The 24,981-nt window shown below is 36.8% G+C and overlaps 1 long non-coding RNA gene across 1 annotated transcript in view; it reads left to right on the top strand.

Annotated features, from left to right (window-relative positions):
* The window catches only part of LOC138445943 (uncharacterized), a 28,289-nt gene extending 12,146 nt beyond the window's left edge, over nt 1-16,143 (top strand). The window contains exons 2-3 of the long non-coding RNA XR_011259058.1: nt 14,130-14,243; nt 16,046-16,143. This is a non-coding gene — a long non-coding RNA (uncharacterized lncRNA). The remainder of the gene's footprint in view (nt 1-14,129; nt 14,244-16,045) is intronic.
* Nucleotides 16,144-24,981: the final 8,838 nt, after the last annotated feature.

The raw sequence follows: 24,981 nt of genomic DNA, 5'->3' as shown, positions 1-24,981 counted from the left end.
GGAACTGTTGAAAGAGAAGAAAATAATTAGTAATTAGAAGATGAAGGTAAAGCATATATGAGAAAAGGCAGAAGTCATCATTCACTTAAAAAAAAAAAGATCCCGCAATAACAATGTGTTAGTTCTCTTAGAAGTTATAGAATCAAGTCCTGACTTGTCTTTTTTTCATATGCCACTATTTTAAACTCAGTATTCATTCCGCACATAATTTTATCTTGAAATTATTCTCACAAGCATATACTGACTTTCTCCTAACTGCTTTTATATGTCTGTGTGTGTGAAGTTTACCTTTGATTAGTTGTCTTATTTTTCTAAAAAATAAGATCTATATCTTATAAATTTGTTTAATTTGTTTTTTATTGCCATTCTTCAAATAGTACTCTGAGCCAAATATTATTTGTGCGTACATCATGATTTTTTCTTTTTTTTTTGTCATCTAATAGTACAAAGTTTTTCTTCTCCAAGGTAATGTTTGCTTAAATTTATCTTGAGTATGATCATTAATAATTTAAACTTTTCCATTCATACTCAATAACTTTTGAGAGGGGATTTTGACAAATATTTTGGTTTCTTATATATTCAACTGAAATTACATTCTATTATAACAGATATTGTTAGAACTAAAATTTCTGAAAAGATTGCCTGATATATCATAGTTGTTAATTTTTTTTTCTTTGTAGCAATAATTTCTATATAGCGTTTCTGTTTAGCAAAAGAGAATTAGTATGATAAAATTTTCTGAGATTTGATTAAACCAAATAAATAAAAAATAAATAATTTGTTATCAGACTTGAGCAGGGTTAAATTACATCAGTAGATGAGGTATTTTCACAGTTATTTCGCACTGAATGATATATTATTTTATAATTATTCTAGAGATTAATGTGTCCTTCTCAGCCAAATATTAAGTTCTTCAATGGAATCTTCTCTTCCTCTCTTTTTTCAATTTTCCCTCTCTTTTTCTATTTCTTTTTATATCACACAAATTCTTCTGTGTTTTATACAGTGTAGAAACTCAATGAACATTTGCTGATTATCTTTAAGCTATTTCCTAAATCGTTTAGGAAGTCCTAAATCTAAGACTCTCTGATATTAATGTTATATAGTGGATAATGATTCAGGATTAGAAGGTAGACAACTAAATCCTTAATTCTGTTTTTTACTGACTCAGTGATTTTAATCTTTATGTCCTTTTATTTTCTTATCTGTAATCTATTTAGAGCCAATGATTGCTTTTGCCTTTTGTCTAGTTCATAGCATAATGTGAAGATCATATGAGAAAATTATAGAATGTTTTTTGAAAATTTCAAAGTACTCTAATGTATAGATGGTTCATGAGGTCCTTTATGCAAGGTTTTGATTAAATGAAATGATATAAAATGACCAGCACAATGCTTAACACAGAGTAAGCACTTAATAATAACAGCTGCAGTTGATATGATTTAACCTGTGTACTTTAAAATTTCAGTTATTTTATATTTCACAGTTTAAAATTTAATAAAGCCTAATAATAACTAATTTTTTGTAAATCTAATTTTCATGCTTTTCATTTTCTGTGGTTCTTTTAACTGGAATCTTCCTCCCTCCCCAAATCCAGTCTATTATTTTTCATATCTATTTGCCATTTTATAAATTTTACATATAAAATAATTAAAATTTATAACTGGATACTTGAAAATAAAAATTCAAAGTCATTGTTTAAATTGACAGCTAATTTATAAGACTGAATATTTTGAATTCTATATTTTGTTTTAGACAATTTGAATTATTAATATGTAATCATATAATAATGAGACATTTGAATAATGGCAGGTGCTTTGAATTATACAATTTTGGTTAATTATATTTTGACCTGTAGCAGATAAATAAAATTTCTATTGCATTATTTTTTGTAAGCTATAGATATTTTATCCAAAAGAGAAAGTTTTAGCTAGTTGAAGATAGGAAAGTACAAAAGCAATTTAAACTTAACAGTTTAGATCCCTTTCAGATGATTATATTTGGCTTATTTTTATTTAAAATATCACCATAGATTCCTTCATTTTAAAAAAAAATATCATTTTTTTATTGTTTTCCTTACCAAAAAAAGTGATCCCTAATATGACTGGAGCCTTCTTTAAGCATTAAAGGTAATTCATGTTTTTTGCGATTCAAAGTTTTATAATTGTGAGTTATTCAAATGTTTAACTCTTCCTAAAAAGGGAAAAAAGTGTGTTCCTGTGTGTGTGTGAGTGAGAGACTTAATTAAATTGAGTCTATTTTTTTTTTCCTTTCAGAAACCCTTCCCAAAATGTTAGAAGAGGCATAGAAAAACATTTACAGCTTTTGTTTCACTTGGTGAACGAGTCAGGAACTGTTTGCACACAATAATCCAACATCAGCTTAAGTTGGCTCTGCTTTTACAAGAGGGAGAAAAGATTTTGCTTCCAATTCATGCACATATTTTTTGGGGGAGGGGGTTGGTTGGATTTCCTATTCAGCACCACTTTACTTTCATTCTTTTGGTCACTAATCTGTTCATTTAGGAGGAATAAGTAATCAAAACAGTTTTGTAAAGTACTTGTGTGTGTGTGTGTATATGATATTTTGTTGGGGCATCTACAAAAGCAATAAAAGTACTTATTCAAACCCTCAAGATGCAGATGGTGTCATTAATGTTTTGAAGGCAGGAAACCATACAATCCTATTTTAAGGAATTGTATTTATTTTAAAGTCAAATAAAAAGTTTTCCCTCCTCTTTAAAGTACCTGACTGGCAAGAGAATTTTATGGTATCCGTTTACAGAAATAAAAATTCTTCTAGTAGACTGAGATTTGAATACCACATCTCTTGGCCATATAGAGATCTGGGGCTTACTTTGGAGTTAACTCTATGTTTTCATCTACTTACTTGCTGACTTCTTTAAAATGTGTTAATTTTTCATCTGTTTTTCTGTTTCTTCGGTATAATTACGTCATCTCCTTAACCAGCAGAATTCCTGTCTACTCTTCAGCTCTGTATCGTTAATGAAGATCTTTACCTGTGTGTTGGGTTTTCTCAGTACAGGTTAGTACTTGACTTTTGATTTGCTCAGATTCATTATCAGGATTTTTCTGACTGTAACTATCAGTGCTTTATTTCTTTATTTTTCATGTGGTAGTTTATTTCTTAACATTTTTGTATTGTACTTTCTCCTTTCTATTCTCATTACTTTCTCTTTCATAGGAGTTCTAATAAAACCGACCAACCAAACAAAACAAAATACCCACAACGTTTCTGCTTCCTGAAAACCTTGACCCTCTCCCTTTTGAGTTTCCCTTTTATTCCTCCCTCAGTTATTACTACTTTGCAAATTGTTTGGAACTTCTTTTAATTCCACCAGGCCATGCTCTCTTTATTCCTAACATTTCTCAAATCTGCACCTTCTATATTAGCGTCAATTTAGTTTTCAGAGTCAAGAAAATGATCTCTCTAAATCACAAACATGAACAGATTACTTCTCCCTAGGAAAACATTTAATAACTCCCCATCACCTACAGAAGAAAATTAATCTTCGCATTCAACGCAGTAATCTATCCCATGCCTATCTCTGTGACACTTATTTTGGAAATAAAAGACTACACATAATTCCTGGAGTTTATTATGATGCTTTCTTGCCTCTGTGCTTAGCTCATGGTTTTCTTTTGTGTAAAATTTTTTCTCACTCCTTGATTAGCTGGCTGGGAAGGAAGATTTTCATCTTTCAAGACTCTGCTTGGATAACGTGACTTTGAGGAACTCTTATTGGCAGGTCATGTGACACTTTCTTCTTTGATTTTCCATTGGAGTTCTTATGCATCTCTTGGATAGCACTTATCTGTTCATCTGTTGCTATCATTCATTATAAAATGAGCTTGTTGAAGGCAGGGGCCATACTGAAGTTGGTTTTTGTGACTGAAAGCGTTGATAAAATATCTGTTGAACTTTTCTCCACTCTGTGTAAAAGAAGTTGAATGTGCTGTGAAAGGTGCTGGTAAAAGAGGAAACTGTGTCAAACACCAGATGTTCAAGCTGGTTTTAGAAAATGCAGAGGAACCAGAGATCAAATTGCCAACATCTGCTGGATCATTGAAAAAGCAAGAGAGTTCCAGAAAAACATCTATTTCTGCTTTATTGACTATGCCAAAGCCTTTGACTGTTATGGATCACAATAAACTGTGGAAAATTCTGAAAGAGAAGGAAATACCAGACCACCTGACCTGCCTCTTGAGAAATCTGTATGAAGGTCAGGAAGCAACAGTTAGAACTGGACATGGAACAACAGACTGGTTCCAAATAGGAAAAGGAGTACATCAAGGCTGTATACTGTCACCCTGCTTATTTAACTTATATGCAGAGTACATGATGAGAAATGCTGGGCTGGAGGAAGCACAAGCTGGAATCAAGATTGCTGGGAGAAATATCAATAACCTCAGATATGCAGATGACACCACTCTTATGGCAGAAAGTGAAGAAGAACTAATAAGCCTCTTGATGAAAGTGAAAGTGGAGAGTGAAAAAGTTGGCTTAAAGCTCAACATTCAGAAAACGAAGATCATGGCATCCGGTCCCATCTCTTTATGGCAAATAGATGGGGAAACAGTGGAAACAGTGTCAGACTTTTATTTTTCTGGGCTCCAAAATCACTGCAGATGGTGATTGCAGCCATGAAATTAAAAGACACTTTCTCCTTGGAAGGAAAGTTATGACCAACCTAGACAGCATATTAAAAAAAAGAGACATTACTTTGCCAGCAAAGGTCCATCTAGTCAAGGCTGTGGTTTTTCCAGTAGTCATGTATGGACGTGAGAGTTGGACTATAAAGAAAGCTGAGCGCTGAAGAATTGATGCTTTTGAACTGTGATGTTGGAGAAGACTCTTGAGAGTCCCTTGGACTGCAAGGAGATCCAACCAGATCAGTCCTGGGTGTTCATTGGTAGGACTGATGTTGAAGCTGAAACTCCAATACTTTGGCCACCTGATGTGAAGAGTTGACTCATTTGAAAAGACCCTGATGCTGGGAAAGATTGAGGGCAGGAGTAGAAGGGGACCACAGAGGATGAGATGGTTGGATGGCATCACCGACTCGATGAACATGGGTTTGGGTGAACTCTGGGAGTTGGTGATGGACAGGGAGGCCTGGAGTGCTGCAATTCATGGGGTCGCAAAGAGTTGGACATGACTGAGTTACTGAACTGAACTGAACTGATGCCAAACACAAAAGCACGTTATAGGTTTCTGATTGCTTTATTGAGAGAAGATAACTGATTCAATGGGGTTTCGCCGGTAATTCAGCTGGTAAAGAATCTGCCTGCAATGCAGGAGACCTGGGTTCAATCCCTGGGTTGTGAAGATCCGCTGGAGAAAGGCATGGCAACCCACTGTAGTATGCTTGCCTGGAGAATCCCGATGGACAGAGGAGCCTGACAGCTGCTGTTCATGGGGTCACAAAGAGTCTGACACAACTGAGTGACTAAGCACAGCACAACTGATTCAGTACCCTAGAATTCTAGGTTTTTCCTGTTCTGAATCCATGCATGGTGAGGCAGTGAGACACAGCATTACATCCTGAAAACTCTGGATCAAGGGAATTTTCTTTGTTTGCTTTGTGAAACTGTCTGACTTGGACAGTTTTTGGCAAGAGTAATAAGTTCTTAGATAATTTTAGAAATGATGAGCTCTGTGTAGCAAGGTGTCTTTCCCAGTGCAGGCTGACAACAGAAAGAAAAATACAGCTAACCAATTCCAGGTCCAAACAGTCTCATCTGTAGCCATTCTCTGAAAGCCTTTGGCAGGAGATATATTGGAATACTCTGTCCACATTCTTGCAAAGAGGGAAATAGGGAAAAAGTTGCTTTCATCAGTATAGTTTTCTCCATGTCTGCAGTTCATGAAATTTAACCTCTCAAAGAACTTTAAAAGAAAATAGAATTAGGGACTTCCCTGGAGGTCCACTGGTTAAGACTCTGTGCTTCCCCAGCAGGGAGCACAGGTTCCATCCCCAGTTGGGGAGTGAAGATTCTGCGTGTTCCACAGTATAGCTGAAAAAAATAATAAAAATTATATATAAATATAAAGGAAATAGAAGTTTAAAACATTTAAGAAAGCATGTGTATGCTAAGTTGCTTCAGTTGTGTCTGACTTATTGTGACCCCATGGACTGTAGCCCACCAGGCTCCTCTGTCCGTGGGATTTCCCAGGCAAGAATACTGGAGTGGGTGGCCATGCCTACCTCTAGTGAATCTTTCCAACCCAGGGATCGAACCTGGGTCTCCATTGCAGGCGGATTCTTTACTGACTGAGCCACTGGGAAAATCTCTGTTTCCACCCATTCTCATAGAACTTGATTCATTCTTCATTTATTTCTGGGAGAAGAATTGCCATAGAACTCATGGGAAATAAACTTTTAAAAAAACTGATCATATATATTTGAAAGGTACATGTGCGAGTGTCAGTTTATAACAGGAAGGATGAAAGTAAGAACTGTTTTATAGTTTATGTGAATTAAAACATTTCTATTGCATTTGGTTAAATTGTTCAATTAACACATTTTTCAGCTACTTAATTAGGATTATATGATGTCATCTTATGACTGCTAAAAATAAGAGATAATCACCTTTCTAGATATAATTAAAATTTGTTTATAACTGGCTGATAATTATACTGACTAGTGTCTGAGGCTATCTTTAATTTTTCTAGACCAGTGTTGTCCAATAAAGCTCCTTGCAATGATGTAGATGTTCTGTCTGTGCTGTCCAGGAGGGTAGCTAATAGCTACATGTGGCTACTGAGCATTTGAAATGTAGGTAGTGTGACTGAGGAACTGAATTTATCATTTAATTTTAATTAATTTTAATTCATGTGGTTAGTGGCTACCATATTGGACAGATCTAGGCTATATACAGTATTATCAATAAAATTCCATTATTTACTGATCTGTAATCTATGAAAGTGTTAGTAACTCAGCCATATCCAACTCTTTGCGGCCCCATGGACTGTCCATGGGATTCTCCAGGCAAGAATACTGGAGTGGGTTGCTATTTCCTTCTCCAGGGATCTTCCTAACCCAGGGATAGAACCCGGGTCTCCTGCATTGCAGGCAGATTTACCATATGAGGTACCAGGGAATGCTGATTATACATCTTATTACTAGAGAGATGCACATTCTTGTATCAAAAATATCTTCATGGCCTGAAAAGCTTGTTGTATGTGGTATATTTAAGGGAACTAGGCATCTTATGTTAGGACTTACCTGTAGTTCAAATGGTAAAGAACCTGCCTGCGATGCAGGAGACCAGGGTTCGGTCCCTGGTTTGGGAAGTTCCTCTGGAGAAGGGAAGGATAATCCACTCCAGTATTCTTGCCTGGAGAATTCCATGGGCAGAGAAGTCTGGTGGGCTGCAGTCCGTGGGGTCGCAAAGAATCAGACATGAGTGAGTGACTTAATATACACACACAGACATCTTAAAAGGATACTCTCTTGTTTCTCAAAGGATCTAGAATTTTGGTACAGAAAAGACAGTGGTGTTGACTCTGTGTTAAGAATTTTAGTATAGGAATTTCCCTGGCGGCAACTGCAGGAGGTAAGGGTTCTATCCCTAGTCAAAGAACTAAAGATTCCGCGTGCTGTGATACATGGCCAAAAAAAAGAAAAAGAATTTAGGAAGATGGCAATGATGACCCTGTATGCAAGACAGGGAAAGAGACACAGATGTGTATAATGGACTTTTGGACTCAGAGGGAGAGGGAGAGGGTGGGATGATTTGGGAGAATGACATTCTAACATGTATACTATCATGTGAATTGAATCGCCAGTCTATGTCTGACGCAGGATGCAGCTTGCTTGGGGCTGGTGCATGGGGATGACCCAGAAAGATGTTCTGGGGAGGGTGGTGGGAGGGGGGTTCATGTTTGGGAATGCATGTAAGAATTAAAGATTTTAAAATTTAAAAAATAAAAAACTAAAAATTAAATAAAAAAAAAAAAAAAAGAAATAAAAGGAGCCAATCCAAGTAGAAACTCGTGGTTACAAGTAATCAAAATGGCTCTGTACTTCACTGAGTGCTCAGAAAGTTGTATAACCTCTATTTTCATGGTGACATGTTGCTTGGAGTCACATTTCATTACTTATCATTACAAAGAAATATTTTTTTCTTTATTAAAGTTAAAAAAACTCCCCCCCCCAAAAAAAAAAAAAAGAATTTTAGCATAGACTAACAGGCACTTTTTATAAGGTTCTTTTCATTGTATTTTCTGAGAACCTTTAAAACCTTCCCTCGTGGCTCAAACAGTAAAGAATCTGCCTGCAATGCCTGAGACCTGGATTCAATCCCTGAGTTGGGAAGATCCTCCCAGAGAAGGGCGTGGCAACCGACTCTAGTATTCTTGCCTGGAGAATCCCATGGACTGAGAAGCCCTGCAGGCTACATACAATCCATGGGGTTGAAGAGTCGGACATGACTAAGTGACAAACACTTTAAGACACTTAACATTTTTAGAAATCTAAAACCCAGAAATTTTACATACTAATCACTATCGAAGAATTTCACCATTTTTATAAGGATGTAATCAAACACTTTGTTAATTGAAGTCTGTGCCTTGGAGTTCCTGGTAGAGGGAATTACCAAAGGGGGAAGTTGAAAACCAAGGACAAAGGAAGGAATGAGGCAGAGAAGCTAATTTGACCTAGGAACCCTAACTGATCTAGAACATGTACACAGGTTTTTAACTCATCTCTGTTGAGATCCCCAATCACTTCAGAGTTCTGGGAAGATGGATATTATGAAAGTGAGAAGACAAGGGAAAATTGGCTGGAAGATATTCTTGCTGAGTGGCAGGAGATAAGATTAATGGTTAGCCAGAGCAGTCCAGAATACATCAGGCATGCAGTCTAACTCCTGTTATGCTTCTGTTACACTGGAATAAGATCATCTTTATTTCAACTGGTTGCTTTTTATCCTATTTTCTAAAGATGAGTGTCTTTAATTAAAGTATATGGTATATTTGCTATATAACATTTTAATGTTTCTTGGTTAGTGCCTAAAGAAATTTTGCTCTGTGAAAAGCCATTATTATTCCTTATCATTTTCCTCCACAAGGAGTCAAATACGGAAATCAATTACAGTGCATTTTCCACCACCTATTGAGATGATGGGCTTCCCTGGTGGCTTGGGTGGTAAAGAATCTGCCTGCAGTGCTGGAAACCTGGGTTCGATTCCTGGGTTGGGAAGATCCCCTGGAGGAGGGCATGGCAACCCACTCCAGTATCCTTGCCTGGAGAATCTCCACAGACAGAGGAACCTGGCAAGCTGTAGTCCATGGGGTCGCAGAGTCAGACGTGACTGAGTGACTAAGCACATTGAGGTTCCACCAATCTGAAACTAAGTTAGCCATTTAAAACAGTAAGGAAGCATTATTGCAGAGTAAATAAAAACCAATTCAGGTCTTTACTCTAAATTAAAATAAAATGAATCTAAGATTTGATTAACTTTCTCTTGGAATCATATTAAATCTTGGTGATATGCTTATACCTCTGAGCAGGCAGGTTCTTGAAAATTTAGATTTTCAAGCAGAAAATCCGAATAAAATGTCTCAAGACATTCTTGGCACACTTAAAAGCATGAAGTGCCAAAAACTTTCATGAGAAAAAGACAACTTGTTTTCTCAAGATTTCTAGTCCAGCTTGGGAAATGCAACAGAGAGGAGATTAACTCCTAGAACTATCTTTAGCTTGTGGAAGAGAAACCAAAGACCAGAAGTTAAGTAACAGAAAGCAGAATAATAAAAGGGTGTTGCCACCTGTGTCTACTCGATAGAAGGGAAAGATAAAGGGTGTGCATGTGTGTGAGCAAAGGTATAAAGTGCAGGCCTTCAGCGGCTCAAGGTCAGTGAAAATAATGAGTATTGAAGTTGATTTGCTTCCAGCTTTCAATTTGTTTCCGACTGTAAAAATACTTTAATGAATGTAATGTGCTTGGAATCATAACCTCCTTTTTTCTCATCAGCATCTTTCTCATTTATCTTTTTTAACAAACTACAGTAACATTTTATTAAGTGGAAATACCAAGTCAAAAAAATCTGCAAATATTTTGAGTCCATATTTGATTTTTTATGTTTAACGTTCTTTTTTTTGGTTTTGTTTTCACGTATTAGTCTACTTTTCTCATAAGCATTCCTTTCATTTTCATTCCTTTCAAGGCATATACTCATGAATGGCTTTGGTTTCTTTCATTTCTCTGTTTCATTGTTACATGTTATATTGGGACTTTTTACAAAAGTAACAATTTGTGAAGTGAAATTGGATCTTTCCTTCAGTTTTGTTTTCTGTTGTTGTTGTTCAGTGGCTGAGTTGTGTCCTACTCTTTGTGACCCCTTGGACTGCAGCAGCCAGGCTTCCTTGTCCTTCACTCACTGTCTCCCGGAGTTTGCTCAAACTCATGTCCATTGAGTCAGTGATGCCATCCAGCCATCTCATCCTCTGTCTCCCCCTTCTCCTCCTGCCCTCAATCTTTCCCAGCATCAGAGTTTTCCAGTGAGTTGTCTCATCATATTAAGCAGCTGAAGTATTAGAGCTTCATTCAGCTTCAGAAACAATTCTTGTTTTTCTGTACATTCACTTTTTTTTTTTCATTTCCATTTCCTTTCTCCCACCTTTGCCTCTCCCCACTTTTTATTCCATTTCTTCAGAAGGAAATACACATTTATTGTGTGCCAACTGTTTGTCAAGCTCTTTGCTTTTCACATTTACAGAGAACAAGTTGTGTACTTTGCCTAAGGTCACAGTGCTAAACAATGGATGAGTTGTTTTAAATCCATCATCTGCCTAACTCTAAAACCTTCTGTCTCCAGTATGCCCTGATTATCCCTTTGAAGTCATTCTTCAACTGTGTTCATTCTTCCCACTCTTCTTCCCGTCTCTTGTTTCTTCTTTGGCAGCAATTTTTCTCTATGAGTTTCCCTCCCAACATATGCTTTTCCAGCTTTCTCTCATGGTCTCTCAAACTCTTTACCTCTTCTCCTCATCCGCAGAGTTGTTTTTCTTCTAGTGAGAAAGCAGAAGTGGCACCATTATTTATTTAGTTAGTTACGGCTTGCTGGTGTTGGTTGCCATGACCCAGGCCTTCTCCGGTTGCGGTGAGTTGGAGCCACTCTCCAGCTGCGGTGCTCGGGTTTCTCCTGCAGTGGAGCACAGGCTCTGGAGCACTGGCTCTGCAGTTGTGGCGCATGGGCTCAGCTGTCCCATGGCATGTGGGATCTTGCCAGACCAGAGATTGAACCCGTGTCCCCTGCCTCGGCAGGTGGATTCCTTACCACTGAGCCACCAGGGAAGCCCCTGATTGTATTTTTTGGATTAAATATCTTAAAATTGTTTATATTTCCTGACCTTGTAATTCTACATTTAGTCTCAGGAAATCACAGAGATGTATGCAAAATGTGTATACAAGCAAGAAAACCCAAGCATTATTTGTAGTTTTAAAAAATTAAAATAATTTTAATGCTAACAGTGGGGTTAAAGATAGGTTAAGTAAACCCTAGAAGACATATAATGTAATAATACTTAATGACATAGAAAAATGTTCATTATGTATTATTTTAAAAATTCATTGATTATGAAAACTCATTTATTATTGTTATCCTTCATACAAAAGAGAATTAAAATGTACGCATTTAATTTAAAGAAAAAATGAATACCTGTATCAACCACACACTTATTAAAATGAACATTACTAATTTGTTTAAATCCCCCATAAGACACTGTATGATAAGTATAAGAAGCAAAACAGCATCTTAGTATATAAAAGTGATAATAGTATGTTCAGTAAAACTTAAGTTTAGTGAAAAAAATGTTAGCAGTTATTACTAGGTTGATTTCATTAGTAGGTGAATTTAATTTTTTTAATTTCTAATTTTTTATTTCATTTTTTTTCAATGAACACTTATCAGACTTATAAGTATAATAAAATTTCACAACTAATAAAATAAGATTTCACAAAAATGTTTTATATATATATATAAAACTTTATTATCATTATCTTTTTTGATGAAAAGGGTAGATTGAAAAGTCAAGAAAATACTTTCTTCTTTTGAGGCTGGAAGACAATAATCAGAGACTGGAAAGTAAAATGATTATTTATGATTCATCATTAAACACAAATGTTTTTAAATATCATTCTTAGGATAACAATACTAATTTCTTTGAGCCTCAAGTTCTACTAGGTCACTTTAGTAACAGAAGCACAAGTGTGTAAGTGCTCCAGGTATTTGGTATAGACAGAGAAGGAGCTCCTCCCCACTTGCTGTGGTCAAAGAGCTTATCAAGAAGGAAGACTGTTTTTTGGACTTTAAAGGGTACAGAAGATTTAGATCAGCATGCCAAACTTTATAGTCTTGGGACTCCTTACTAATACTTTTCAAAATTATCGAAACATCACCCTGATACCAAAACCAAAGATATCACAAAAAAAGAAAATTACAGACCAGTATCACTGATGAACATAGACGCAAAAATCCTCAGCAAAATACTAGCAAATAGAATTCAACAACACATTATAAAGATCATACACCATGATCAAGTGGGATTTATTTATCCCAGGGAAGCAAGAATTCTTCAACATATGCAAATTAGTCAGTATGATATGCCATATTAAAGTAAGGAATAAAACCCAGATGACCATCTCAATAGACTCAGAAAAAGCTTTTGACAAAATTTGACACCCATTTATGAGAAAAACTCTCCAGAAAGTGGGCATAAAAAGGAAACTTCCCTCCACATAATGAAGGCCATATACAACAAACCCACAGCAAGCATCATTCTCAGTGGTGAAAAATTGAAAGCATTTCCTCTAAGATCAGGAACAGGACAAGTATGTACACTCTTGCTACTATTATTCAACATAGTATTGAAAGTCCTAACCACTGCAATCAGAGAAGAAAAAGAAATGAATACAAAGTAGAAAAGAAGAAGTAAAACTGTCATTATTTGCAAATGACATGATACGATACATAGAAAATCCTAAAGATGCCACCAGAAAACTACTAGAACTAATCAGTGAATTTGGTAAGATTGCAGGATACAAAATTAATGCACAGAAATCTCTTGCACTGCTGTACATTATCAACAAAAATTGTTGAGGACCTCAAAGATATTTTGTTTATGTGAGTTATATCTATTCATATTTATCATGGTGGGGGTTTAGTCGCTAACCTCTTTCCGAATCTTGTGACCCCCATGGACTGTAGCCTGTCAGGCTCCTTTGTCCATGGGATTTTCCAGGCAAGAATACTGGAATAGGTTGCCATTCCCTTCTCCAGGGGATCTTCCCGACCCAGGGATTGAACCCTGGTCATATGCATTGCAAGTGATTTCCTGCATTACAGGTGGATTCTTTATAGACTAATCCACCAGGACTATATATTTGTCATATTAGAAATTAAAATCAAAAAAATTTAAAATAGTTGTCAATGTAATTTAAAATAAATTACATGTTAAGGTAAATAATTTTATGAAAAATGTCTGTGTTTTCCAGAACAAAACCGTTTAGTCAGAAAAATGGTGTTGAAAACAACATTTTGCATTTTTAAAATTTATTTCACTTGGTATTTTAATATTTGACTTAACAAAAGACAGCTGGATTCTGTCATCTGCTCTGTTGTGATATCACATGTCTTATGGCTTCTGGAAAACTCCCCTGTACACTTGTGAGAGAATGAGGTGAAAAAGTAAGTGGTATCTTAGAGTACTATGAACGTAGTGTTGATATCATGGCTTCCCCTGAGAACCATTTTGAGAATTACTAAGTAAGATAGACTGAGGGCAAAATAGAGGAATGGCATAATCTCAGAGGTAGGAAAGCATAAAGCATTATCAGAGAGAGTGGACACCCCAATTTGGTTGTTCTGAAGGATTCATATCGGGGGGCGTGCAAGAGATACGGTTAGAAATGTAGTTGGGAAAATTATGTTATGTCAGTTAAAAAATACCAGTTTCCTTATTTAATACTGTAATTGCTAGCCTCTACTTTTGGCTTCAGAAAACTTCAGGAAAAGGGTGATAGAAGAGAAAAGTATAAGGTATGTGGCTGGGAGTATTCCTATTGATTCACTGATTGCTTTTTGTCATTTAATTTGTTTAGGGTCTGCTACATTTCAAGCATCAAGACAAGCACTAGTGATACAAAGATGATAATGACATAGTCCCTACCCTTTTAACAGCTCTCGATCAAGTGGGAGAGTCAGGATATTAAAAGGTAAGCGATTTATCTTTTAAACTGACTGACTTGGAAGTGTAATGAACATGTTGTGATATGGAAAGGAAGTCTTAAAGATTGAAGCCCAAAATACCAACAGCCAGTCATATCGAACCTTGGTGAAAAATACTAGAAGTATGGGGTTGACAAATACAGAGCTAGAATTAATAGAGCACATCTGTGGGAGATGGTCAGATGGTGGTATAGGAGACTTTCCTGAATATATCTTCTCTTTTGGAAAGTACAAAATCTTTTGTACAAATGTACAAAATCCCTTTCTCCTAAATCTCTACAGAATATTTCCACTGCCAGGCCTGGGAGACACCATCAATTATCTTAAAACCCTGCTTCTCTTCATCTGCATCACCTTTTTCAGTCTTTTTGTTCTCCTCTGTGACCCAGTAATTAGTGTGAAGGGGAGGAAGAAATTAAGATAATTACAACAGCTTTAAACCAGCACCGAGAACACCTTTGCTTGCCCATACAATTATGATTAAATAAGTAAATAAGTAAACTGTCTCCCAGCACCACCTGCAGGGGATGAAGAAGGCTGCAACAGGATTTAGTACTTCTCTGCCGGAGTATCTTCAAGCCAACATTCCTTTATTGAGCATCTATTAAGAGCCTGATTTTAGTAGTTGAGGAGAACACAAAAAGCTTAGTAAGAGATCGTCCACCCACATTCGAAGGAACTTTATTAGAACTTGCAGATTTTTGTGGTGGTTATCTTGGAAAGAACTAATTTCAAGAGGATCAGGTTTCTTTCGTGCAAATTCAGTAGTAAAGCAACTAGTGCATTGCCTTTTTTACACTCTCCACTGATGGAGAGCAAGAAAAAAAGGTGATTTCAAGTTTTAAGTAGTGAAGTAATGAAGTCTGTTTTTTGAATCCTCGTTGAGCTTGTAAATATGATGAGAAAGGCCTGTGTTGCACACTGTTTTATGCAGGCCAGTTAAGGTTGTTCATTTCTTAATTTAAGGCTATCCCCAGGCAACTGTCTTATGGGATGGTTCTCTGCTGGTCATAGAGGAATCGGATGGAAGTAGATACATGGCTTAATAGAAATTCATAAGTACCCATCTGAAAGAAACTCAGAGTGTATACCAGTAAGAGCCTTTTACTTTCCTTATCAAGTCATGACCTAGAAGCTAGGAAGAATGAGGTTTCCCAAAGTTCCTAGCCTTTGAGAATCTTACAAACAAGTACAGAATGTCTTCCTGATTTCTGGCATTTAAAACAGAAGCAGAATACATCACATACAAAAGAGGCAATATAGATGAAATGAGTGTTCATGACACATTTAGAGGAAAGAAAGACTTCTGCTGGACAGTGATGACTTCAGTCAGTCCAGTTGCTCAGTCGTGTCCAACTCTTTGCGACCCCATGGACTGCAGCATGCCAGGCTTCCCTGTCCATAACCAGCTCCCAGAGCTTACTCAGACTAATGTCCATTGAGTCGGTGATGTCATCCAATCATCTCATCCTCTGTCATCCCCTTCTCCTCCTGCCTTCAATCTTTCCCAGCATCAGGGTCTTTTCTAATGTCAGCTCTTCACATCAGGTGGCCAAAGTACTGGTGCTTCATCATCAATGAATATTCAGGATTGATTTCCTTTAGGATTGACTGGTTTGTTCTCTTTGGGAGTCTTCCTTTATATATAGACAGGAGTTTTAGAGAAAGCAGCTGCAGCCAATCAGCTGTCACCTCTAAGACTCACCCCACAGCCCTAGAAAAATACATACAGGATTTTGGGTAGTCATATTCTGGCGTTTTCAGCTTTTTTTTTTTTTTTTCTGACTAGGCATTTGAATGAGTGCAGATTAAGTCCTGAATCAACTCTCCCAATTATACCTCTTTCTAAAATCACACCACAGTTTATGAAAGCAATGACATGGGCTGGTAAGTGAAGTAACTGTCAGAGGTAAGGGGAATCTTGGTATCATGCAGTCCAGTATTTCTGAGTGTGGGTCCTTTATCTGCAGAAGAATTTCTTGCTCACTCCCAATGCAGATTTGGCCTCCACATCAGAACCTAATCAATTTCAGTCCTTAAGGGTGACATCCAAAAATCTGCATTTTTAACAAGCATCTTAAATTGATATGTGCATTAAGGTTTGGGAAGCACTCATCTAGTCAAACCACATTATATAACAGATGAGGAAATAATATCAGAGAAGTGAAGTGATTTAATGAAAGTGACACAGCCTGTCAAAGGCAGAAACTGTATTCAAACTCAAATCTTTTCATTCCCATGTTAGAAATTTTTCAGCTATTGATACAAGCAGTTTGTATTTACTTGTAAATTCTCAATAGTCCTCAGTGAAAACAGAATTTATTTGAGTTCTTTGTTCTTTGACACCCCCAAGTTTAATACCAATAATTTACCATTAGTGAGTTCCCAGTACCTGCTAAGTAAGCTGTTGCCTTGAAATTTTTGGAACATCAATTATAGAAGCCTGTGGACAAAAGTATTTTGTTATTAATGTCTTGTTACCATTCCATTCTCCATCACTATAATCAAGCAAGATCATTTATCAGCAAGAACATATGCTCATTTTCCTGAAATCACCGGAGACAACAATAAAAAGTAAAGGGAAAAACCTGCTACTAGTGTTAAACAAGAATATCCCACCCTCTGTAACAACATACCATATGGTATTTCCCTACCTTGTTCAGTATTTAACCTAACAATTTATTGCTAGGCGTCTTGGCAGCAAGCTGTGCAAGTTGAAGTGGAATCTGATTGAGGTGAGTTAATTAATGTGGTGGCAGCTTGGAATGTTGTCCAGCTGCCAGTGAGAATTATGTTTGTTTGCCTTTGGCCCAAGTGTGAAATGGCTGGCTGTTGATTTCAGAAGTGTGAGTGTACATTTTTATATCTCACACGAATGAATACATTTTTTGTATCCTATACATTTGGGGAAATGCTGAAATTTATTGGGTAATGTTATTTACCACTTGTGTGGCAGAAAGAGAAAGGTGGGATTTTGCCCCAGAGGTTGACTTTGCATCTGTGAAAAAAGCAAAAGCAGGTGGCAAATAAATCTATAAGCAGGTAAATAAGCCATCTGAAATTAACTCATCTGGGCTAACGTTTTCAGAAATTACTTTAAAAAGGAGGTAAGCAAGATTTGAACCAGAAAAGAATAGCTCTTTGATGATGAGAGCAGAAAACACAATGTTAAACTTTCTTTGAAAGAAATGGTTTTTGGATTTACTATTGACTTACATTTAGACCTTTAATTTTCTCTTCACTGAACACAACCTCTGTTGAAGACATCTTCTCTCTGTGCAATCTTTCTTCCTATCAGTAACTGATGATAATGATTCCTGTGAAGTGTTTTTGATGTTAAAGGTACTGTGTAGCTCTGACTGGTTGTTGCTGATATGGGCAGGGGTTCTCCAGCTCAAGCAGTCAATAACTGACACTAAACTAACACAGTTCACCGTGCATTCGAAGGGGTGTCAGATAGGATTGTTTCCCTACCGCTTTTTTATGTAAAAATACCATTAAGATAAAAGGCCTTGACAAAAGTTTACTTTAGTAGATTAAGGTAATGAATACTTAAAAATGTAATGTGTATACACATTTCTGTCTTTTATTCCACCATTTGAAGAAATTTAAAATACACTAAAACTAAAGGTGATGGCAGGCAGGAAATGTAAGAGCAAATAATATGAAGAAAAGTTTGCAAACCTAACAAAGCAAGTAATACCAGAACTCCTTTTGATGATTTCCTTAAATTTTGATGTTGTCATGAGAATATTAATAAAACTTAAAAGTGTTCACACTTTTGAAGATGCTAAATGAAACTAGTTTGCAGATAAAAATCTAGCAAAAATAGAATTTTAAAAATAGAAATAGAAAAAAATCCAATGCAGTTCTTACCTCCTAAAAGCTTTAAGAAAATATGATAGCTTTTGAAACTTTTATTCAGATAATTGAAATGTATTGGAGATTTGGACTTCATTTTATTGGAAGCTGAAGAAAGATAATTTTTTTGGTCACATGCTAAATAATAGAATATAATAATGTTTCCTCTTTCCCCAAGGGTATTTGATATCACATTATGATGATTTTTTTCTATACTGAACATTTTTAGTAATAGAAGAAGTTATAATTATGTATAAGGCTATAATTATCCCCTTGTTACTTAATTTTTTTCTTTATTGATATGGAAATTTCATATATGAGAAATACATTTTATGCCTATCTTTCACATAAAAAGTCAAAAAGAAAAGCTGGTAAGTATTGCACTCTTCAGATTAGAGGGTTATCATATCCTTGACCTTTCAGGCTAAAGTAAGCCTCAGAGTCTTGTTTTAGATTATATTACTGTCAGAGTGAATAAGAAATCAAACATTTTAATCTAATGTACACCCTCTGGGCATCTCATAAGGTCAGATTTAATCACAGATAACTAGCCTGAGAATGAACTTTTATAAATTATTTAGTTATTGAAAAATTTTCAAAAAGTTTAGCTTGGCATAGATAAAATGTTTTTCCCTTAAAATTTTGTTATGTTTGTGGTATATTTACAAGTATGTAATGACTGTGAAAGATGCCCTTACACAAAATTTGATTATTTTTCTTACATAAACTTTACATTGACATAGCTAATGTGTTAAATACTTTTGGTGAAATGCTACATTTTTAAAATGTGGGTTTTTTAATATTTTAAAATTTTTATTTATTTATTTTTGTTATTTTTTAACATTACATTTTTATTTAGTTATTTTTTGGCCGTGCCATGCAGCATGCAAGATCTTAGTTTCCCGATGACCAGGGATTGAACTCATGCCCCCTTGCAGTGGAAGCGCAGAGTCTGAACCTCTATATGGCCAGGGAAGTTGATAAAATATAGGTTAAAAAAAAAACCAGAATCATTTAATATTAATGAAAGATCCTCAAATAATTCTAACATCAGGAGATTAAAATAATACTACATTATGTATTCTCAAAATACTACAGAAAAAAAAATGCACCTTCTTTGTACAAAAGGATACATCAATGGGGGATGATATAAATTTAAACAAAATCTGTTCTGTAGCATGGTGAGGTAATTTATAAGAAGCTTTCACTGTCTCTAGGTAATGAGTCCTGCCTTTACTTCACACCACCTCGTAAGTTCTATGTGTTAACATTTGAGTTATTATAATGAAATAGATTTTAAAAATTATTTTAGTGAACTTGTTTTCTTAAGTTTTACGAAATCATTTGAATGTTTCTTCATTTTCCCAGGTGCTCTTTTCAGGTATAACTTAATTAGTACAGTAGTAGAATCAGGGGTTTTAGAACTTTAGACTTTAAAGAGACTTCAGGGCCCTCAGTCTGTAAAATATAAGGTGAGCAAACTAATGTCTAGAGATTTTAAGTGACTTAGCTGAAATCATGAAGCAAATCATGGGTAGAGGCTTGAGACTCAGACCTGTAAGTTCAATATGCTTCCATCTGCATTAATTATTGTCCAAAATAGGTATAAGACTATAACTATATATCTGTATACTTAAACATTCTTTATTGGAGTATAATTGCTTTACAACATTGTGTTATTTTCTGCTGTACAACAATGTGAATCAATTATACATATACATATATGTGTCAGTCACTCAGTTGTGTCCGACTCTTTGTGACTCTGCGAACTGTAGCTCTCCAGGTTCCTCTGTCTATGGGCTTCTTCAGGCAAGAATACTGGAGTGGGTTGCCATTTCCGTCTCCAGGGGATCTTCTTGACCCAGGTATCAAATCCAGACCTCCCTCACTGGGGGCAGATTCTTCACCGTCTGAGCCATGTGGGAATGTTCCCTCCCTTTGAACCTCAGTCCCACTGCCTGCCCCCACCCCCCATCTTACACCTCTAGGTCATCACAGAGCACCAAGCTGAGCTCCCTGTGGTATACAGCTGCTTCCTACTTTTTAAGAACAATTTTAAATTTATAAGAAAATTCTGAATAGTGTTCAGAGAGTTCTCATACCTCATACTCAGAGTCTCCCTGTTATTAATATCATACAATAGTATGGTTACATTTGTTAAACAATCAATGAACCCTTATCAGTTAATTATCATTAATTAAAGTCCATACATTTTCAGATTGCCTTACTGTTTACCTGATGTCCTGTTTCTGTTTTAGGATCCTATCCAGGATTCCACATTACATTTGGTTGTCACGTCTCCTCATGCTTTTCTTGGCGGTGAGTTTCTGAGATGTTCCGTGTTTCAATGACCTTAGACAGTTTTGAGGAGTATTGTCAGATATTTCGGAGAAGGCAGTGGCACCCCACTCCAGTACTCTTGCCTGGAAAATCCCATGGACAGAGGAGCCTGGTAGGCTGCAGTCCATGGGGTCGCTACTAGTCGGACACAACTGAGCGACTTCACTTTCACTTTTCCCTTTCATGCATTGGAGAAGGAAATGGCAACCCACTCCAGTGTTCTTGCCTGGAGAATCCCAGGGATGGGGGAGCCTGGTGGGCCGCCGTCTATGGGGTCGCATAGAGTCGGACACGACTGAAGCGACTTAGCGGCAGCAGCAGTGAGATATTTAGTAGAATGCTCCTCAATTGCAGAGTCTTTACCAGCTAAGCTACCAGGGAAACCCTCCTCAGTTGAGATTTGTCTGATATTTTCTCATAATTAGATTGGTTATGGAGTTTTGGAAGAAAGACCACAGAGATAAAGTGCCATTTTCCTCAATCTTATCAAGGGTACGTACTATCAACATAACCAGAGGTGGTAGTCTTGTAAGATTTTTCCACCAGAGTTACTCTGCCCCTCCCTTTTTCACCTTTTCGTACTGTACTCTTTGAAAGTATACACTATGTTCAGTCCCTGCTTAAAGACTGAGAAGTTATGCTCCATCTTCTTGGGTATATGTATAAATTGTTTGAAATTCTTCTGCAAATGAGATTTGTTTCCCTCATTAATTTACAAATTCATTCAATTATTTATTAAAATACCCTATGTTGAATAGGGTATTTATTTTATGCATTAGATTACAATTCTACTGTTGTATTTAGACTTTGGCTCAAATTGCTCCAGATTTGGCCATTAGGAGCTCTTGCAGTCGGCTCCTGTGTTCTTTTGACATACCCAGCACTCTGTACGGGCTTCCCAGGTGGCTCTAGTGGTAAAAGAATCTGCCTGTCAATGCAGCAGTTGCCAGAGATGCAGGTCCAATCCCTGGGTCAGGAAGATACCCTGGATAAGGAAAGGACAACCCACTCCAGTATTTGTGCCTGGAAAATTCCATGGACACGCCCGGTATGCTACAGTCCACAGGGTCACAAAGAGTCAGACACAACTGAGCGACTCAGCACACTTCATTCTGTATGTGTGTATGTTGTGTGTGTATCACTTCCTTACTCTCTGGCACCACAGGATGCTCCCTGCTCATCTTAAATATTTCCTGCCAGAGTCCTAAAATTAGCCACATCTCCAAGGAGTTCTGGGTCCTTTTATAGGAGAATAGTTTTAGAGAATAGGAGGTAGGCACTGGGTATGAATGTTGCTACTGGTGTGTGCAGCTATAGCCTCTCAAGTGACAAAGCATGGAAATAACTGTGCATGCACATACACATAGCTGTAAATATTTACATAACCAACTGCATCTGTGTTAGGCCAAACATGGGTTCATACTATATATATTTAAAAGTTCTTTCTTTTGTTTGTTAAAATTAATTTTTTTATTGAAGGATAATTGCTTTATAGAATTTTGCTGTTTTCTGTCAAACCTCAACATGAATTTTGTATTGTCAGATCAGTTCAGTCATTCAGTCGTGTCTGACTCTTTGCGACACCATGAATCACAGCATGCCACACCTTCCTGTCCATCACCAACTCCTAGAGCTTGCTCAAACTCACATCCATTGAGTTGGTGATGCCATCCAACCATCACATCCTCTGTCATCCCCTTCTCCTCCTGTCTTCAATCTTTCCCAGCATCAGGGTCTTTTCCAATGAGTCAGCTCTTCACATCAAGGTGGCCAAAGTATTGGAGCTTCAGCTTCAGCATCAGTTCTTCCAATGAATATTCAGGACTGATTTCCTTTAGGATTGATTGGTCTGATCTCCTTGCAGTCCAAGGGACTCTCAAGAGTCTTTAACACCACAGTTCAAAAGCATCAGTTCTTCGGTGTTCAGCCTTCTTTATGGTCCAACTCTTGCCTACTGGAAAAACCATAGCTTAGATTGGACGGACTTTTGTTGGCAAAGTAATGTCTCTGCTTTTTAATATGCTAGGTTGGTCATAGCTTTTCTTCCAAGGAGCAAGCATCCTTTAATTTCATGGCTGCAGTCACCATCTGCAGTGATTTGGAGCCCAAGAAAATAAAGTCTGTCACTGTTTACATTTATATTATAAATATATGGTATATTCTTTTTTTGATGTGAAGTTATTAATACCTAGCATAAAATTAATCATTTTAAAGTGTACAGTTTAGTGACAGTACGTTAACAGTCATGCAACCACCGACTCTATTCAGCAAGTTCTTCATTATCCTAAAAGAAAACCTCATACTCATTAAGCAGTCGCTTCTCATTCTTCTCTGTCTTAGCTCCTGACAAGATGTCTCTATGGAACCCATTCTTAATATTTCTTATAAACTAGACCATTTAACATGTTATCTTTTGTGTTCTTTCACTTAGCATGTTTCTGAGGTCCATTCATGTTGTAGCTTGTATCAGAACATCATTCTTTTTAATGACCGAATAATATTTCATTGTTTGTATATACCACATCTTATTTCTTCATATATTGATGGGCATTTCGGTTGCTGCCATCTTTTAGCTATTGTGAGTAATACTTCTGTGAATGCATGAGTGCCAAGTTACTTCAGTCATATCCAACTCTTTGTGGCCCTATGGACTGTAGCCTGCCAGGCTCCTTGAATGTATGTAGGTTACTAAAGTGTGATGATAGACTTTTAGTTTTAATTTTTTAGCTCTAAAAATCTATGTAAGCATTTTTTTTGGTAATTTGCACTCTTAAGTGGCATTTTTAAAACAAGTAGTAGTTTAAAGTCAGAAACTGTTGCTTTAGTTGATATCAAAATAAACCACTTTATTGACTATGCCAAAGCATTTGACTGTGTGAACCACAATAAACTGTGGAAAATTCTGAGAGAGATGGGAATACCAGACCACCTGACCTGCCTTTTGAGAAACCTATATGCAGGTCAGGAAGCAACAATTAGAACTGGACATGGAACAGAAAACTGGTTCCAAATGGGAAAAGGAGTCCATCAAGGCTGTATATTGTCACCCTGCTTATTTAACTTCTATGCAGAGTACATCATGAGAAACACTGGGCTGGAAGAAGCACAAGCTGGAATCAAGATTGCCAGGAGAAATATCAATAACCTCAGATATGCAGATGACACCACCCTTATGGCAGAAAGTGAAGAGGAGCTAAAAAGCCTCTTGATAAAAGTGAAAGAGGAGAGTGAAAAAGTTGGCTTAAAACTCAACATTCAGAAAATGAAGATCATGGCATCTGGTTCCATCACTTCATGGGAAATAGATGGGTAAACAGTGGAAACAGTGTCAGACTTTATGTTTTGGGGCTCCAAAATCACTGAAGATGGTGATTGCAACCATGAAATTAAAAGACACTTACTCCTTGGAAGAAAAGTTATGACCAACCTAGATAGCATATTCAAAAGCAGAGGTATTACTTTGCCGACTAAGGTCCATCTAGTCAAGGCTATGGTTTTTCCAGTGGTCATGTATGGATGTGACAGTTGGACTGTGAAGAAAGCTAACACCGAAGAATTGATGCTTCTGAACTGTGGTGTTGGAGAAGACTCTTGAGAGTCCCTTGGACTGCAAGGAGATCCAACCAATCCATTCTAAAGGAGATTAGCCTTGGGATTTTTTTGGAAGGAATGATGCTAAAGCTGAAACTCCAGTACTTTGGCCACCTCATGAGAAGAGTTGACTCATTGGAAAAGACTCTGATGGTGGGAGGGATTGAGGGCAGGAGGAGAAGGAGACAACAAAGGATGAGATGGCTGGATGGCATCACTGACTCGATGGACGTGGGTTTGAGTGAACTCTGGGAGATGGTGATGGACAGGGAGGCCTAGGGTGCTGCGATTCATGGGGTCGCAAAGAATCGGACATGACTGAGCGACTGAACTGAACTAAATGTCAAAAAAATTCTTAAATACTGCTTTAGCAAAAGAAGACAATTCAGTTGAAGCTTTTAAACATTTTTCATTTGAAAATCTGAAATAAATGGAAAGGGTCTTGATTTTCCCATATTGGTTTATATGTTAAGACCCTCACTATTTTGTGAGTTCAGAATCTAAGCTGTCTTCTTAATCACATTTTTAAAAAATTAGTAATTTTGTTTTAGTGTCTAAGCGTATCCAACTCTTATGACCCTATGGAATGTAGCCTGCCAGTCTCCACTGTCCATGGGATTCTCCAGGCAAGAATAGTAGAGTGGGTTGCGGTGCCCTCCTCCAGGGGATCTTCCTGACCCAGGGAGTGGTTCTTTACCACTTGCACCACCTGAGAATACACATATATGTTTCTGTTTCAATCTCTGTTTTAAATACTTTGGAAGTATCTACTCAGGGGTGAAACTGATGAGTCTTGTGGTAATTCCATGTTCAATTTTTTAAAAAATTTACCATATTGTTTCCCACAGCAGCTGCACCAGTTTACAGTTCCAGTAGCAATGTGCAAGTGTTTCAATTTTTCCATATTCTCGTCAATACTTGGAGAAGGCAATG

The sequence above is a fragment of the Ovis canadensis genome, chromosome 9, assembly GCF_042477335.2.
Source record: "Ovis canadensis isolate MfBH-ARS-UI-01 breed Bighorn chromosome 9, ARS-UI_OviCan_v2, whole genome shotgun sequence".
NCBI classification, from domain to species: domain Eukaryota; kingdom Metazoa; phylum Chordata; class Mammalia; order Artiodactyla; family Bovidae; genus Ovis; species Ovis canadensis.
This window is presented reverse-complemented; position numbering and strand designations above follow the sequence as displayed.